The 18,062-nt window shown below is 38.4% G+C and overlaps 1 long non-coding RNA gene across 3 annotated transcripts in view; it reads right to left on the bottom strand.

The window, feature by feature from the left end:
* The window catches only part of LOC121106882, a 361,649-nt gene that overhangs the window by 340,663 nt on the left and 2,924 nt on the right, over nt 1–18,062 (bottom strand). The gene's annotated exons all lie outside the window — the stretch shown is intronic.

Genomic DNA, 18,062 nt, shown 5'->3' with positions numbered 1-18,062 from the left:
TAACTGATATAGGATGAAGAGATGTGTGCTTCTTGACACAGGCTATTCCATACTGAGCTGTTATACTCATTTCCATACTACCAATTAATAAACAAGAAGTCTAAACAACATGACAGCTCCAACATCATTTTTCTTTCTTCATACATTATATTATATCTATCCATGGAATGTATAAATAGAAAGAACACTACATGGTAGGCTGTGCACTCTCCATGCAGACAAGAGTGCAGTTCAGAGTTCTGGCTCTCATTTAATACAGCCTCTCTCAGAAACCCTTTAGCCCACTTTTTTCACATCTTCCAAACAGCTTCTTTCTAATCTTTGTTCCATACTGCATTTGAGGAGATTATTCATTGCAGGAAGGGAAATAATTTTTCCAACCTTCTTGATGACCATTAAGATATATACAGTTCTTCGGAGTTCCTGCGTTTCTCTGACTCAGAAGAATTAGGAAAGAGATACACACACAGCAGGGAACTAATTTGCACATACCTCACACCTTTGGGAACTGATTTACAACTGTCACTGACTGTATGAAACTCTGCCTTCCTGTAGCTGTTAGTTCCCAACAGAACATGATGAAAGCCAAAACGATAAAAGGAAGGCTAACACCTCGCTGTCCATACCACTCACATTACTCCTAAAAATGAGGCTACGTGATAATTGTTCCACTAAATTTGAACATCATTTATCACTCAGGTTTAAAAGAAAGCTCATTTCCTCTGAGACTCACACCAGTCTGGTCCTGTACAAAGTTTCTAGTCAATTCAGGTTAACTCTGTATTTTGTTTCTCTAGCAATGCTCTCTGCTTAATAGTGCCCAAACTAGTCAAGCCATAGTTATCCAAGGCATGCTGTGTGTGTTGCTGCAGTAGTCTTTGAGGTCAGAGCTGTGGTAATTCAGATCAAAATAATGACTGAGTATTTCTAGGTTGTTTCTGAAGTTATCCCACTTGATGAAAGTCCTTTAGCTATTACACAAGAGAGTGCAGCATGCATTCAGTCCAAGGAATCCTTTGCTTTATAAGAGTTAAGTCATCTCATGACTTGAATACAAGCTAGAAGCCTTACAGTGTGCTCTCCACATGTGATCAGGCAGCTGCTCTGCTGCTGTTGCTCTAGTGACAAGGAGTGAAGGAAGGGGAGACTGCAGATGGATATGGTATTGAGATGAAGAGCATACAGTTCAGGTTCAGCATATTGAAACCTGTATAGACCTGTCATTTTTATACAGCAATCCTTTCAATTTAACCCAATAACAAAATTTTAATTGCCTGACTACAAGTGTGCCCATTAAAAAAAAAGGCATATAAACTGACAACCAGAGAGAACAAAAAAATCACTGCCCCCTAAAAAATCAGAGGCCATTTGTCTAAATCATTCAGCTTAGTACTGAGGGCAACAAATCATTCAGACCTCCCCATTAAGCAGATGTAAACAATCACTGGATAGATAGAAGATCCCTGCAATACTCTTAAAGCACTTTCTGGAACTGATAATTCATGATAGCCAGCAAAATTACTACTCATGCAAGTCTGGTTATTCTGTATGTTGTGCTAATGATGCTATTCCCCATTGAACGGGATACTTGTGATGCTCATTAAGGATTTCAAATTACTTTCACCAATAGCAGATCCATCAAGCCAAGTACTCCACAAAGAGATTTATACAGATGTATGAAACAGCTCATAGAGTGTCATTTAAGTCCATCATAATGCACAACCTCCTTTTAGCAAGATCTTATATTTTTAATTAAGGAGATTTACCTCCTACTTACCTACCCACTTTTCTTTTGTACATAAGCAGCTGTGCTAGCTGCTGTACAGCACTTTTATAGCCTTGCTTATAGCAGCTGAGTAGCTGTCAAGCTTTGCTTGAAAAGTGACAGCAGTTTGGTAGCAAAGTCATCACCTCTATATTCTTAAAGTGCAGAAAGCTGAGAATCCCTAAGAAAGCAGACTAACATAGACCACATTGAGAGCAAAATCTGTGAATGATTAACTCTCTCAACAAGTAGCACAGGAGGGTGTATTTATGAGCCTGTTCTCTTCTCTGTTTGAAAGCATTTGTAGGTGTCAGCACACAGAGTCCCAGCACAATGCAATCTCAGCCTTGCTGGATAAAGAAGCTTTGGAGCTGCTATGGGTACATCTCCTGCAGCTTCTCAGTCAGTTTTTGCAGAGTTACTTTTCTTGGGCCACACACAGTACATTTGCTTCGACTGCTTCTGGAACCTGAGATGTGCAGCACTGCACCAGGCTGTCTAGAGTTACTCTAGTGATTCTACTTATGCTGCATTGCAGCATGCAAGTACGGCCTTAGCTGTGATTCTCGCAGCAAGTTCGGGTGGTCTTCAAGCCCAGACCTATCTGCCAACTACATCCTAAAGCCTAAAGTTAATTTGCTACTTGAAAACTGTCCCATCTCTTCAGAATCATCACTGAACATGAGAATTTGAATCTAAGCCTCTTCATGCTGATTTCCAAGGCTCATCCTTTTTGGAGCAGCACTGCAGAGGTGAGCCAAGGGAGTCCTTCAGCTAGCTTCCTGCCTTCAGCTTTCTTTTTCTTTCATCCTGTTCACCGAATGCTGACAAGCAGAACAACTTGTATTGATTCATGGTGTTCATCCTCCATATGACATCAGTGACAGCTTCGTTACATGGACACTAATTTTATTTTCATGTGGCCACCCCTAATGAGATTAAATATACTTTGTATTTTCAAACCACGCATTTGGAAAGAATTGTGATTGGGTTGTCATCTCACCAAGGTTATTCAAGCTGACATATGGTAGAAAGAAGAAAAGCACTTCTGAAAGATAGAGCATGAACTGATGTTGAGAAAGAATATTACTCAAGTAATTTTTGTGACATACTAAAGAGGTATTTTATTTGTAATCCTATGCCATTTGAATCTTCCTTATGCACTTTGCATATTTATAGCACATGCACTTAAGACAATTTCCTCTTTGAAATCCAAATTCAGGTCCCACTTAAGTCAATGGGAATACTGTCATCAAGCTTTAATGAAATCAGGATTTGACTCTTACTACATATAACTCAGATAGCTTCGTACTATGTAGTTCTGGCATGAATTATCACCAACTTCTGCCTCTGTTGGAGAATTCCTAATACCGTACTTGGGCTGGATGTGTTACAGTAGCAACACAGAAAAAGAGACTGCAATTGTGAAAGAGGGTTACAGTAATACTGCACCATATAAGTACAGCATCATCCATGTTAGGGTGATAATCTGCATAAGTTTTCTGATTAAAATATCTCCTCTAATTTAAGTCATATATTATGTAATCTGCAGGCACAGAATAATATTTTGTTGCAGATAAACATGCTGCTACAATCAGCATCTTTTTAGGCTATATACAATGTTCTACATATAAATGTCACAGATATATGAGTGTATAATGTATACAAAGAAACAAATTATACCTATCTCGAAGACTTCTTTAATAAATTCTGAAACTCAACTGATTTTTGAAATTACAAAATATTTTCCTGATCCACTGCATAAAACAATTATGCTAATTTCTATTAGTCCTCTATTTCTGTAAGGCTTATGACTGAGAGTACAACATGATCATAATTTGGTTGACTGGGTGACTAAAAAAGAGGCACAAACAAAGGATCGTGCCAAACAAAATCCATGGCTAGTAAGTAATACAGTATTCATTAAAAACTGCTTCCTCCCAGAGGACTCCCACCAACCGGATGGGATCTCAACTCCTGTTTCCAGGGAGATTGGTTTCTGGTTGATGCAGACTCAAACTTTCTCAGTTAATTGTTTCCAGTTACTCAAGCATTTCAATGGTGATTATTTGCGAACTCTTTTCCATCACTTATCTTTTGCAGACATGGAACACTCACGAAACAGGCATTTATCACAGGTCTCTAACAACTATCATGCAAGCAAATATAATAGATACTATTGACCTTATCAGAAAAGCGTACTGCAGACCATGTGCAGAAATTTCCATGCATGTGTATCATGTTTGTAAATGGGACTGGACTCAGTTCTCTGAAAACATAAGTGTCACTGTGAAAATTTCTTTATACAAGTGTCCAGAAGCCACCATGCTGCACTGAGCTGTGGATGTAAAACAAGACATGACAAGTAGCAAAGCAATGGCCCAACTAGGTGAAGTCATCAGACTGCTGACTTCCACTACTGATTATCCTGTCCTTTTCATCGAGACATACAAGTGACTACATAGGTCCTTAACAGAACAAAGTTCCTAGTGCAGACCAAAGGAGGGGAGTACACGTGCCTGTATGCACAGTTAGAGATATTATGTGTTGTTCTGCCCCTCAAAAAAGCCTAACAAACTCAGTTCTACAAATTCTCAAATTAAACGTAAGGCTCATTTTAAGTAAACTCACAATAACATCAAGCATGCCTAATGCACACGTGTACACTGCAGAATGAAGAAAGAGAGCAAGGTGAGCAGATTAACTTTTAGATTTATTTGCTATGGGAGCACCCTAAAACTGGGTGATTTCAAGAGAAAGCGAGCAAGCTTTCCACAGATGTGCAAAGTTCATACCTGTTATTAGCAGTAGCTTCACCTTGCTCAGTACTCCCCTGCCCTTCAAAGATCAAGCAGAAATCTCTCACGGGCTCTGGTGTGTCTGCTCCTCTGCTGCTGCATTAAAAATGAAGTGCACAGATGAACTGAAGGCTTTTCATTTCTTCCCCTAATTACCAAGCACAGCAGCTGCCTGGTAGAAGAATTACAAGCTTTTTTTTTTTTTTTTTTTTTTAACGAATATAAGTAAAATCCTTGACTTGTTTGGTGTGTATTTTTTGTGTTTTTTTTTTCCCTTAAGATATTAATACTTACTGCTATCAAGAGTCAGTTTGGTTTTATTATTTTAGTTAAGTACTCCAAGACAATATAATAAATAGGAGATAATTGGATGTCTGTCCTGCACTTAATAGTTACTGCTGTCATGCCTAAGGATAGGCTTTATGGCACCTCACTGCCATTAGTCTGAAAGTTGTGCAGCATCTATCGCTTTTGACCTGAAGCCCTGTAGAGATGCTTTTCACAGCACTGCAGTATACACTGCCTAAAGAGCAGGCAGAAAACTATCCCATCAGACCTACCCCTGACTTACAGACTAAGGAAAATAATGACTGGAACAATTAATAACTACTGGGGCAAGACTCAGGGGAATGTAACAGTCTGCTGTTTGTAACTGACACTTACTCAGCAAAGCAGCTCTATGTAACCTGCCTCTCAGTGCCCTGTACTCATAGGTTTTCCCAGCAAGAAATGTGACTGGCACACACCAAGACACCACACTGATTTGAAATAGGAAAGATAACTAAGCCCAAGGCTTACATGAAAGAAGTCGAGCAGGTTCAGCCCTGTGGTCAAGCTTGTGACAAGTCTTCCACTGCACTCAAGGATCAGACGAACCTTGACTGCAAAACACTTCTGAGTATAAATTAGCTTTGAGCAGGATCCAAGTTTCATTGCTCAGCTTCAGCTCACAGCTGGATAACAATTTCTGCAGGCTTTCTGCAGAAATCTGTGATTCTTACACTTGGTGTCAACCATGTAATTTCATTTCTTTCCCTCCTCAATGTGAAAGAAATCAGTAACGTTTCACGAGCTCCAGAACACAATTCAGTGTAATGCACATATTATATGTTAAAGTTTAGGAAAAGATAAAAAATTCCTAAGACAAAACCTTTATGTTATGCTGACTTCACTCTGAGGGACAAGTTTTAAATAGTCAAAAAAATTGGGCCTCCACTCAAATTACTGGAATAGAACTGAAAATCTGGAGCTAGTCATCAGTACTGCTACACTCTTTGTGCACTGCTGAACATCTTCTGAACAAGAATGACAACAAAGGTCTCCTTTCCTCAGGTTAGACCTGCCTTGATCCTGCATGGAACTGACTCCTTTCAGTTGGTAGATCACTAACAGTAACTAGGTGGAAGTTACTTGAGATAATCTATCTGCAGTTTTTATATTTTCAGGGTGTGATCAGATTTCTCTGTACAAAACACCTGTGGGGTTTAATTCCCACAAGTAGTGTAGAATCAAGGAAACAAACCCTAAAAGAAACAATACGCTTCTGTGAAATTAGGTTTGTATAACAAACTACAACACATTCATGAAGTGTCTCAAACCATACATTAATCCTGCATGAAGAACAAAACAGTACACGACCAAAGATGCATCAAGGCATGCAGCACGACGGCTACTATCTATCACTGAAATAGATGAGAAAAGTTGCCAGCAAGTGCTGCCAACTGCTGTTCTAATAAACAATATTTCTCTCAACACAAAGGCAGTACCATGCGCTGATTTATGGTAAGTGTGCCACTTTCTCTGTGCTATCAGAACTGAAGACAATAACAAGTAGTTTAAGAGCACAAGAATACATTTTTATAAAAGCAAAACAAAGGGTGTTGGCACAGCAGCTTATCTCCTCTATGTGAGTACAGAAACATTTGATTTGCCCTAGTGGACGCCCTAAGATCCTTTATTACACTTATGCTGCTGATTTCCTGAGCACTGCTTAGAGAATGAAGATCCGTAAATCATCAGTGAACAGTGCTCAGCAATATATTTGACACAGTTGGATCTACGGATAGAAAGTCAAATCAAAGGCTGTGAAGCGTAGCAGAGGTTACACCCTGCTGCAGAAGTGAGTCATGTATACAGCCTGAACACAACAGCAGACATTAAGAGCTGAGCAAATGCTCTGGTTCACAGATTAATTTGTAAAAATTCTTTGTTTTCCAAATGCGTGCTATTCAATTACCATTGCTCATAAATGGAAAAGAAGTCTCCAGAACAGTATGTTCCCTTGTCACCATTAACAGCTGATGAGGAAGCATCCCGTTCAGGAGAGTGCATTAGCTTACACAAGTGTGAAGCTGCAATGTTCCCATCTCCCATGATGTTCAAGATGTTTTCACAGTAGGCTATTAGCCTGGTAGCTGTACTAATGATGTTACTGCATGGTGTGTCATGTAGGTTGCTCAGTCTCTCAAGGATGCCCTTTGGTTGGCTGTTTCCACAAACAAAATATCCTCCTGAGGCCCCCCACGATTTCCATTCACATTTTCCCAAGGTCTAATACCAAACACGAATGCTGCAGCTCTGCAGCTCCGCTCCAAGCCCCGCTGGAGGCAGCTGCACTCAGTCCGCAGCCAGCTGCCCAGGAGGTCGAACCACATGGCTTACTGCGAAAGTACCACACTTCCACCAAGAGCAATTACTTACATCTGACTAAAGCTTAACTCATATTTTGCTAAAGTTAATCTTCCAGAAAGATATTTAACCTTAGTTCAAAGACATTCCAGGGCAGAGAACTATGGATTTATCTCAGCAGTTGTAACGTATCTCTTATCTTTTTAATTGGCATATGTTTGCCTTCAGTTTCCATTTTCCAATTTCTATAAAAACACTGCTTAGGACTTAACAGATTTTCCCCATGAAAATACTTCTTCATTGTAATTGAAACATTTCAATCTCTTAAAAAATACATTCAATAAAAAAGTGAAAAGCTCAGCTCACTTCCAGTTAAACTTGCAGTCTTGGCTACATGCATTTTCAAACCATCCTCCCTTCCCAAACTGGGATTATACAAATTAATTTTGTTTTAATTTCCCCAAACAACAAGGTATCAACTGGTGCTGAGAAGCATCAGCTGCAACCTCCTAACACATCCTCTTCTGACTGGAGATAAAAGGCACTCACTGGGGAGAGTTTGATTGACGAGATCCTGCTTAGAGACGATAGTTATCTTCACAGATTATGATTCTAAAATTTTAATTAACCATGCTTGTAGGAAAATAAGATAGGGATGGTACCATTTCGCAGCAATTACTGCTCAGGCAGACACTGGCAGAAATTTCAAGAAAACCTTCAATTCTTTTGTCTGCTTAAAGCCACCTTTTTGTATGTTGGTTTCTCCGAAAGTAACGCCTCTTATTTATTTTCATGGAAACTATAACAACAGGTAAAAAGAGCACAATTTGATAGAGCAAATTCTCAGCTACAAAATATTTTTCAACACAGTCATTACCATTAGCTATGCAATTTTTCTGGCAATGAACAAGAGCCTGCATGCAGCACTCACAAAAATCTGCAGCAGCAGAGGTGACCCACTGTCACTGCTGCCAAAATGCACCACCCACCGCCTCCCTGTGCTCACATCCACTGTTTGGTCTCCATAAGCATTCAGCAAGCATTGATGAATGTCAGTGGATGATGCCATTTTCTCCACATGGGGGAATTCAATGGCACACCTTTGCTACCTATGCACTTCCATGTCAGACACCACTTATCAGACAGCCCATATGCTGCCATCTGTCACATGGTAACAAAATGTGAGGGAATTTTGTTGGGAAGGTTCAGCCTCTGTTGCCATACCACCAACATCTGCCTCTGTCATCGTGGACCAACATAATAAAATAGGAGACATTACTTCTGGACCAGCTCTCATATGTTTAAAGTCCATGCTTTTTCATTAACAAACAAAAGGGGTGGGTAAGAGCAGAATAAATGTATTTTGTGCCACACATTCCCACCTGGAGAAGTGGGCAGAGCACAACAGATCACTCATCAGCCCTGGCAGGTCTGAGGCTGAGGGCAGCAGCAGACACTGGTGGGGCAGGAATGCCTATTTCTTTCCCAGAGCTTGGCTGAATCTCTGGCTAAGATAGAGCAACGACCACTGCTTTCATAGCTAGCTGATGCTTAAAAGGAGCCTTTTAGAAGCATGAGGAAGATTAATTTTCACATGTTGCATATAAAAGGGAGTATTCCTCAAGAAGAGAATCTTTTTACAACACATTGTCAAAGAGAGGTTCTGTCTTTTTAATTAAGGCTTTCATATCTCTCAAACACAAGCATTTATTTACAGAGCAGTTCTAAAATAGCATGTTAAGAAACTTAGATGAAATTCAGTTTTATTCATCCGAAATCAGAAGAGGTCACAACTGGCTAATAAGCTACTTCTTATTCCTCGTCGCGTAGTGTAAGTAATTAGTTCAAGAGTAAACTTTTACTTGGTGTTTGAAGACTTTTTAAGCAGAAAATTGACTGTACAACATGCATACATTAAATCATAATCATGAAAATATTCCTATGCAAATTTTAATTTATTTGAAATTGCAGTTGATTTTGTCTTTAAATTTAAAGTTAATGGAAAATATATCAAAGAATGAAGTAACTTACACAGGACCGCGAGTTTGTTTGAGACCTACCAAACCATCTAACAGATCTGGGCAGAGAAAACATACAATCCTTTAAGTGAAGTGTAAAACTGTGGTTGGCATTATTTGAGAAAACAGAAAGCTGGAGTCTTCCAGTATTGAAGTGGACAGAATACCGTCCTGACCCTGGCATTAAACAAAGGCAACTGAGGGGGTTGTGCAGTCAGGTGTAATCTGTGGTAATTATCAAGGAAGACCATAGGTTGAATATGTCATTAATTGTAGTATTTAGTAAACAGATCTGGCCTTTTTTTGGCTTGGTGCTCTTATGTTAAAAGCAAAAGAACACATCTTTATACATATAACATTGTCAAAACGTGTCACATGTCCCTAGCAGTTTTAACTTCTAAAACAGTTTTCTGGGAGAAAAAAAATAGAAAAAAAAATAGAAAAATTAGATTCAGGATGAAAAATTATGCAGGAGTGGAAAGAACCACTCACAACACTGAAGTGCAGCAGTGTGGCAGTTTTGGAAACTGAAAATTATGTTTCGGGATACATTTTCAGGCAGCCTTAGAGGAAGAGCTGCAAGGCTAATTTAACACTTCTGTTTTTTTATGTTTTGGTTGGCCAGGTCTGAAGTTATTCACACTCATGTTGCTTTCAGCCTTCTCTCAGCAATACCTCAATAACATCGGAGATGGTTGCCTAAGGTAGGAACCAGGTAAAAATGTCGGAATAATTGCACAGAAAATAATTAAACACCATGCTGCAGCTTCACACTAAGAAGTCACACTTCGCTAGCTGAATACACAACATCATTTGGGAACCGTATATTTATTTATTGTGAGCTTCATTATGTCTGAGGAAGATATGCTCTCAGGGGAATAAGTGGGTTGTACTGGATTTATAGTACAAACACAAAGACCAGCAAAGGAAAGATGTACCGTAGATCTGGTAAGACTTCTGTTTGTTTTAAAGAAGACCAAAGATCAGATGCACTGCAAAACTGATGTTGGAGGGGATGAAAAGACTATCATTTCCTTGCCTTGTGAGAAGACCAAGTCTCAGATGAACCTTACAAGTCTTCAGGAGTGGTTAGAGCAGATTACCACGGAGAAAAATGGAGTCATTTCTGGCATTACAGTTCTGGCAGCCTGAATTTTAAGACTTGTTTTGTTAAAAAAAAAAACAACAAAGTCTTTACTTGGAATAACTACATGTATTTTTATTGCTCAGCATTTATTGCTAAGCCTTTGAAAAACAATAATATTAGCAATAAGAATGAGAAAGAAGTGAACTTTGGTACAGTTGCATCAAGAACAAGATGTCATGGAGAGACAGGAAAGCATTTCTTCATGAGCCTGCCAATACAGACACTCCCCAGGAGAAAGTCAGCTTTAAATAATCCAACAGAGAACACGTTTGGGAAAGGTTTGTGTGGTCAGGTCGTGTCGTCTCTATTGGCAGAATGGCATGCAGTGGTTTCTCAGGTAAAGTATCTCTGCAGACAACTGTGCATTTGAGAACAAAATGGTATTTGCTTCTTGCATTTATGAAATAGTTTGCCCTCTTCAAATGCATTGCAGTAACTGTGCCCATGTAAAACTACAAGGAAAAAACATGGACGTGCTCCAAGCAGGTATATTTGATGTGGTTGGAAGTATGAGTTTTTTATAAGCACTATTTGTTTGATTTTTTTTTTCCCAAACATCCAGCACTAATTAGGCAGGAACAAATGATCCACTTATGGATTTCTTCTCCCCAAAGATGAGTGATCAGCTAAAATCCTCCTTTGTAAATTGCTCCAAGTTCCCAAACCAGGGAGAAGTGGAGAATTTTCTCTAAGCATTAAGTTTTCTGCAAGCATTTGCAGGACAGATTGCAAGCCAGCTCTTTCTTTTGAAGGTCAGAAAGTGTGGCATGGACAACTGGCATAACGTGAAGATCTTTAGATAGTGCTAATTGCACACAGCCTAAAACTTCAGATTCCTTGGTTGAAAAGTATTAGTCCTGTGAAATGTAGGTTTTGAAATATCACTTTACATGTAAGTTTTACTGTAACAGTTCCCCTCTTTGCACTGAAAAAAAAAAAAAAAAACAAAAAAAAGAGTGAAATGCAGGCACATCGCACCAGGCTAGCAATTGCCCAAGGGGAAAAGTGCATTCTGAAGTGCATTTCACCTCCTGCTCAGAGCCAGGCTAAGCCTTGGTTTCCAATGTCTCCATTGAACGTCATATCAAGAGATTTTTCTACTTCAAAATTGTTCACTTCCCATTTCTATTGTCCTCTATGTGCCTTTGTTGCTTACATTCAATGCTGCTGATAGAATACAGTCAAAGTCTGCTTTGAGAGTGAAGCTGTGAAGACTAACACCACAAACTACTCCATTGCTAGAACATATTCCCAAACCATACTGACCTTTTGTGAATACAATTAAGTCAATAATTAATTAATGTAGAATGACCCAGAAACAAGTATTATCAAGACAGCAGGTTGTCAGGAATCACCCAGATACTAAACAACCAAAAAAGCAAAGTGTCTTTGCTCTGTCACAGTATAAAGATGATCCCATTCTGTCTCTGTTAAATCATGTAATTTTTTGAGCACAGTAAATTTAGGTTCCTTCGGATTTGCTCAGAAGTTGCTAGGTCTGACAGCAGCTTTTTCTTAAGGTCTTCTTCCATTGTGGAGGAAAGCCTCCCATTTTAGGCCGCTGTCTAAAATCACAATGCAGATTTACCTTTTGAAGAGTTCCAGGATTTTTCTAATCCTGATATCCTGTTTACACAAATTGATATTTACCTATGTTTGAAGCATTTGTTCTGCTGTCAAAGACCTCCCACAAAGGCTTTCAGTTTGAGCCTCTGTGTTTTAAAAGAAAATATGTTCTACAACTTCAGCTTAATGTCTGCATTTTGCATAAAGTTTTCACCTGGTATAGTTCAATGCCTGGTTTGCACCTCAACCACTCAGCTCAGTGATCAAAGCTGGCTGATGTTCACTTAGCTTTGCAGCTCAAACTCAGTCCCTTCGCTGGTCTCTGCATTCACACAGAAGTCCAGAGATCAATATTCACAAGTAAAAACACAACCAGTTATTAATACAGTGTAATCCTTGATAGCTTTCCTCTGGTACTCCTTGTCAAGGCCCTTTAAATCCACACTTGGGTCACAAAACAAGAACAGAAATTTAAGGAATTAAGTGCTCTTCATTCCCCTGTTGCTAGCAAGACAATCACACTCTCTCATTCATGCAGGTTACACACCCATTTATGCTATTTAACATTAAGAGCTTTTCATTGATTGGCATCTTGGCAGAAGTGCAGAAAAGTGATTCATGTAGCTGTACTACTGTCCATGTTGCTCAATGAAATGCTAATCTTGAAGCTTGTCATCTCATTTGCTGGCAACAGTGAGTTCCCAAGAAATGCAACAGGGAAAGAGTAACTGCTCTGAAAAGATGGGGGAAAAAAAATGATGATCCTTCAGCAGTGCTAGCTTCCTGTATTGCATGGTTTTTATTTCAGCCTTGATAATAAAGAAAAATGTAGCCTCAGTCAAAATGCTGGTGAACAAGTGAAACACTATAGAGGAAAACTTAAAAAACAAATAAAATCCCTAAAGCTCATTTTGGTTTTATAGCAGCATAGTCCCCACTCCCTACTCCTCACTACCTGCATGCCCAGGAGACCTACTTGAAATTAATGGGATCCTGTATTCCTCACACCAAGTAAGCGTCAGTGGAAAAGACAGGTGGATTCACAGGATAATTCACATTAGAAGAGACCACAGGAGGTCATCAGTTCAACCTGCTGTCTGAAACAGTGACTATGAAGTCTGTCAAAGTTACTTAAGGCTTAAGCTAAATCCTTGCGCTGGATATTCTATGTCTTTCAGAACTTTTTATCTGTTACAATTTTCTGAAGACGCTTCTCCTTCCAGAAAGTGATTATTTAGAAACTGCATAAAGCTTCCAGAAATCAACATTAAAGCATCCTGGAAAATTAGATGTTTTCTGTGAAATAGCAACCCAGGACATGAAGAAGAGTTTAATTATTCCAGACCTTAGGGATTTGTGTGTCTGATTCTATTTATTTACTTGGTTTTATCATTAGAACAAAGAGTTAAAGCAGTTTTACAATATAGTATAACATGCATAATTAACATTCTTATTTCAGTTTGCATGTTATTGTTGTCCACCCTAACTTGAGTGCCCATTACCAAAATACTGCTGCATATGCCATAAATTAGATCTCTAAGACATTAATTTTATTTCCCAAGACACATCAAACACATACATTATGTTATTGCTTTATTTCCCTTTGAAACACGAACCAGCTGTCTAATCCAATATTTCAAACCCTTAAGTTCTTAACCAGAAGCCACCAAGGTACTGAATGTAAATTACCTTTACTGGAAGGAACTTCTGGAATGAGCGACTGCTGAGCAGCATTTATTTCCTTTCTGTGTTAACAACATTTAGGTGTACTCTCCTTCACTCTGACACCTATTTAACAAGGTAAGATATGAACAAGTTTATGCAGATCAGAACAGAAGTGATACAGAGCTAATTATCGAGTCCTTCTGCCTTAGGTCTATAGCAGTAGAAACCCTCGGGCTTACTGACGAAGTTAACACTGAGTGACCTTCAACATACCTATTTCTTTTAAAGTTTTTCTTTGACACTTCAGATTATTAAAGAACCAGAATCACAGTGTAACTGAATAATTCTAGGATGAGATCGAATGCTTTCAGTACACACATATTCACATTCAAAATGTGAATAAAAAAAGATTTAGGATTGCAAACACTAAAAAGCCATGAAGAAAACTTTACTGAAAGTCTCATCTTATAGCTGGACTAGCACAGGCACAACATGCCTGGGCAGCAGTACTGATACACAGATCGTTTGGGCTGCACAGATGCAGACGCTAGGCTGCCATCTCCCTCTGAAGATTTCCTGTATTATGATGCCTACCAAAATAAGAAAAATGACTTAAGACTTGGATTGCTTGTATGCTGAGACTTCAACTTATCATGCTGATCAATACTGACCTCTTATTATGTATACATTCCCTAGATGCTAAAATTGCACACAGTATGGAGATGGTAAATGCATCTTGTCTGTGTGCCTGTAGTAACCACAGAATATTCTACTAACTCACTCAGCACAATGAAGCATTCATTTTTGCTTCTCCAGTACAGGTAAGGCATATTGTCTGCAACGTCTTCAGCAGTTCAGACTCTCAAGTTAAGAAAACCATAACCATTGCACTGGGCAGAAGGGCATCTTCAAGAAGCATCAAGAGAACCTGGACTGTTTTTCTTCCAGATGTGGTAGCTCAGTTTTTTTCCACTGAGAGCAACAACGCTTTGAGCCTTACACACAGAATTATACATTATGAAACGGAGTAATTAGAAACAGGAGAAAAAAGCTGTGGAAAACAACACCAATAGAGGAAAGCAGCAGGACAAGCACCACTTTGAACCAGTCAGTGCTGAGATATTTCTGAGTAGAAAATGATGATTAGGTGATGAAAGAGGCATTCTATATCAGAATTTATTACTCGAAGATTTATTAACATTTTTTGCAGATTGAAGTATTTGAAATAAATCATAGAATAGCTTAGGTTGGAAGGGACTTTAAAGATCATCTAGTTCCACACCCCCTACAAATCACTGAGTATAAGTGCATGCCTGTAAGTACAGGTTTCTTCTCCATCTTCATCCATTTTCAGAAATAGACGTTACCTTAATCAAACAGCAGAGGATGAAGCATTTAAGCACACTTCAATGAACCATTGCACTGAGCTTTTTTGTTATTGCACCATGGAAACGCTAACAATTCATACACAGCAGATCCAGCATCAAGGTCTGACAGCTCCAATGGCCTCCCATGTTCACCACTTGATCCCAGACAAAGTGTGAATGAGAAAGGCAATAGTTGTGTGCTATGGATGATGACAAATTGCACTAGAGAAAAAAAGCACATGAATAAAGTGGCAAATTACATATGGTTTCACACAGAGTGATCTGAAGGCACAGTGTATGTCATACTCTGAAACCACCACCTGTTGAGCATGAAACTGTTGACACTGCTGAGACACTTGGAAGCCAAATATTTAACACGGAAAGAAAAATCTAAGGAGTTTTCATCCAAGAAAACTTGAAGCACCAGAGAGAAGAATGGGTCTGATTACTCAAAGTGGCAGTACCAATATGAAGGCCCTACAGCCTTCTCATTTGATATCTCTCTGAATCATACAGTCTTACAGAAAGAAGACAGTGCTGCCAGAGGTCTTCTTTGCTCAATAGGCAACTTCAGGATGCAGAGAACAACAGTTGCAGCATGTTGTCCAACTGTGCTATCTGGCACTGATTAATGCATCTATCAGTGACTGCTTTCACACTCCCACCTATGAAACTTTTTATCAGGTTACAGTCAATGATAGGTCTTTGGGAAAATATTTTAAAATTAGGTGCAGATAAAATGAAAAATAATCCACAGAACAGAAGATCAAAGTCCATTAAAGCTAATGAGCAATACAAACTACTGCTTCCCTATCTTTTTTCTCTATGAATGAATAGTAGTCTACCAGGCCCAAATCTTTAGCAATTATGTCTACATAGGAGTGCAGCATTGATTTTTTCTAAAGCACACAGCATCATTTAAGAGAAGGTTCAAAAAGCAGTAGCAGCTTAAGAGTAACATTCATTTCATTTGCAAAAAGAAGAATTTGCAGAACCATAAACTTTGCAAGTAACTAGCTTCTGCATTCATTTTATAATGTGAAATGACAGCTATTTATAATCTGTATTCCCTTGTTGTTACTAGTAATAAATATGGCCTCACAATCCATTAAAGCTAATGAATGTCTTCAGTTCTTCAAATATGCTATTACAAATAAATAATAGTGGTTTTAACACAAGTTTACATAAGGCAGACTTGGATCTTCTGACGTCTGTATATTCCAACAGTGTAAAGTTAAAAAAAATAAAAATCAGACAGCATTTATTTCCTCATGTATGAAGTGTGGTTCTCTCTAAGCAGCAGATGAACAGTTGCCAAGGTTTGGTTAGGAATGCTTTGCACCACAACAAATGGTACTCCTCATAGGAAAAATAAGTCTCTTTTCCACATGCAATAAACTTATTCAGCTACGACCTTCTGAAAAGAAGAGAGGATTCTCTTCTTGGCTAAGAGGAGATTAAATACAATTGGACAGACTAACACAGAGTTGGCAGCTTTGTTGCATAAAGAATTTAGCATAAAACCTCCTTGCAGTAAGACAGATCTGCTATCAACTTTGAAGGTTGCTCTTAAACACAACTGTGCTATCGAGAAAGTAGCAGTCCATTTTGATTACTTTATCTGCAAGATGGAACATTACTTTAAAAAATAACACAAACACAAGATCAGTAAAGCAGAATGCAAGTTAATTTCCAGTGATATTATATTTTGCATATAACTTACGTCATGGGCTTTCACAGTAACAACAAAAGCAAATCTATGATGAAAGCTGAAAGTAAAGAATTTGATTAACTATAAACTGAATATATTTTAAAACTACTTAACTTGCTCTTCAAATCTTTTGTACAGTAACAGAAAAGGTTTGTTATACATTTTAACTGCAGTGTCTCATACACATATCACCATTTGGGGGAAAAAAAACAGCATGAAAACAGAGCTACTGCTATAAGAGAATTCAGGAGCAAATTCAACATTGATTGTTAGTGCTACTCATAAACTTTAATTTACTCTTTCCTGGCACACAGTAGTAAAATGCCTTTGATGATAAAACAGTGAAGATGTTTTTGAATAAAGAAATGGAAGGAAAAAAAAAAGGACAAGTTTATTTAATTTCGTTGTGCTTTGTCATCAGCCGCGCATTAAATTCTACTCCATCAAAATGAAAGTATCTGAACTTTCTTCAACCAGGTGATGGCACCTACCAGCTGAGCTATGTTGTTCAGTCCTGTGATGAGAAGTGTCTGATAGAACCTGCTGGGCATTTTCAAGGCAAACACCTCAGGGAAAAAAGTTACGTATTTTCCCAGATACTTCCCACTCCCTTCCCCCTCCCTTTCAATCCTGCTGTAGTATAACATTTTCTGTTTATGTTTATGTGCATCTTTGCTTCTTAAAATCACCATCAAGAAAGCAGACCCATGGCCAGAAGACAGTAACCAGATAAATTAGCCATAGAAATTGGGCAGGCTGTGAAATATATGTACACAGAAGAAAGAACCCAACAGAGGATACTTAAGAAAGGTCCTTAATAGACATAAAGACTGCATCAAAAAGGAGAGAGCATTTAACCTTATATTTTTACACAGACAGGCAAATATAATCTTCACATGAGTAGAAAGTAACTCTCTGGAAATAAAGTAACTAAACAATGAATTACAGAAAGCTTATAATAGAAGGAGCCAGAAATCCTCAATCATTACTCTGCTACTGTGCACCCAGTCATTAATGTGGCCAGTTACATACTACAACCATTACCATACCTGTAAGTTGTTTACTCAGATACTGTTTTATAGCAATTCTGTGTTTAAAATGTGATTCCACTTAAATTGGACTTGAACTAATGTATGTTTTATATGGGGATCCTACAGTAATGGCAGAAGTAACATTAACATCTGCTTTAAAAGTCATGACAATTTAGAGAATATCTTCTTTAAGAGATGAATTATATAATGTTCAAGTAAAGCTCACTGATTTTGTGCATACTTCCCTAAAGAACACAGCAGCTCTTTCATTACAAGATACCACTGAGATAGAATAAAGAAGTCTGACAGAAGTGTGAATTCACACCATATTCTGTAATAAACAAGAAACCTTAGATCTTGGCTCCA

The sequence above is a fragment of the Gallus gallus genome, chromosome 15 (genome assembly GCF_016699485.2).
Source record: "Gallus gallus isolate bGalGal1 chromosome 15, bGalGal1.mat.broiler.GRCg7b, whole genome shotgun sequence".
Lineage (NCBI taxonomy): Eukaryota > Metazoa > Chordata > Aves > Galliformes > Phasianidae > Gallus > Gallus gallus.
This window is presented reverse-complemented; position numbering and strand designations above follow the sequence as displayed.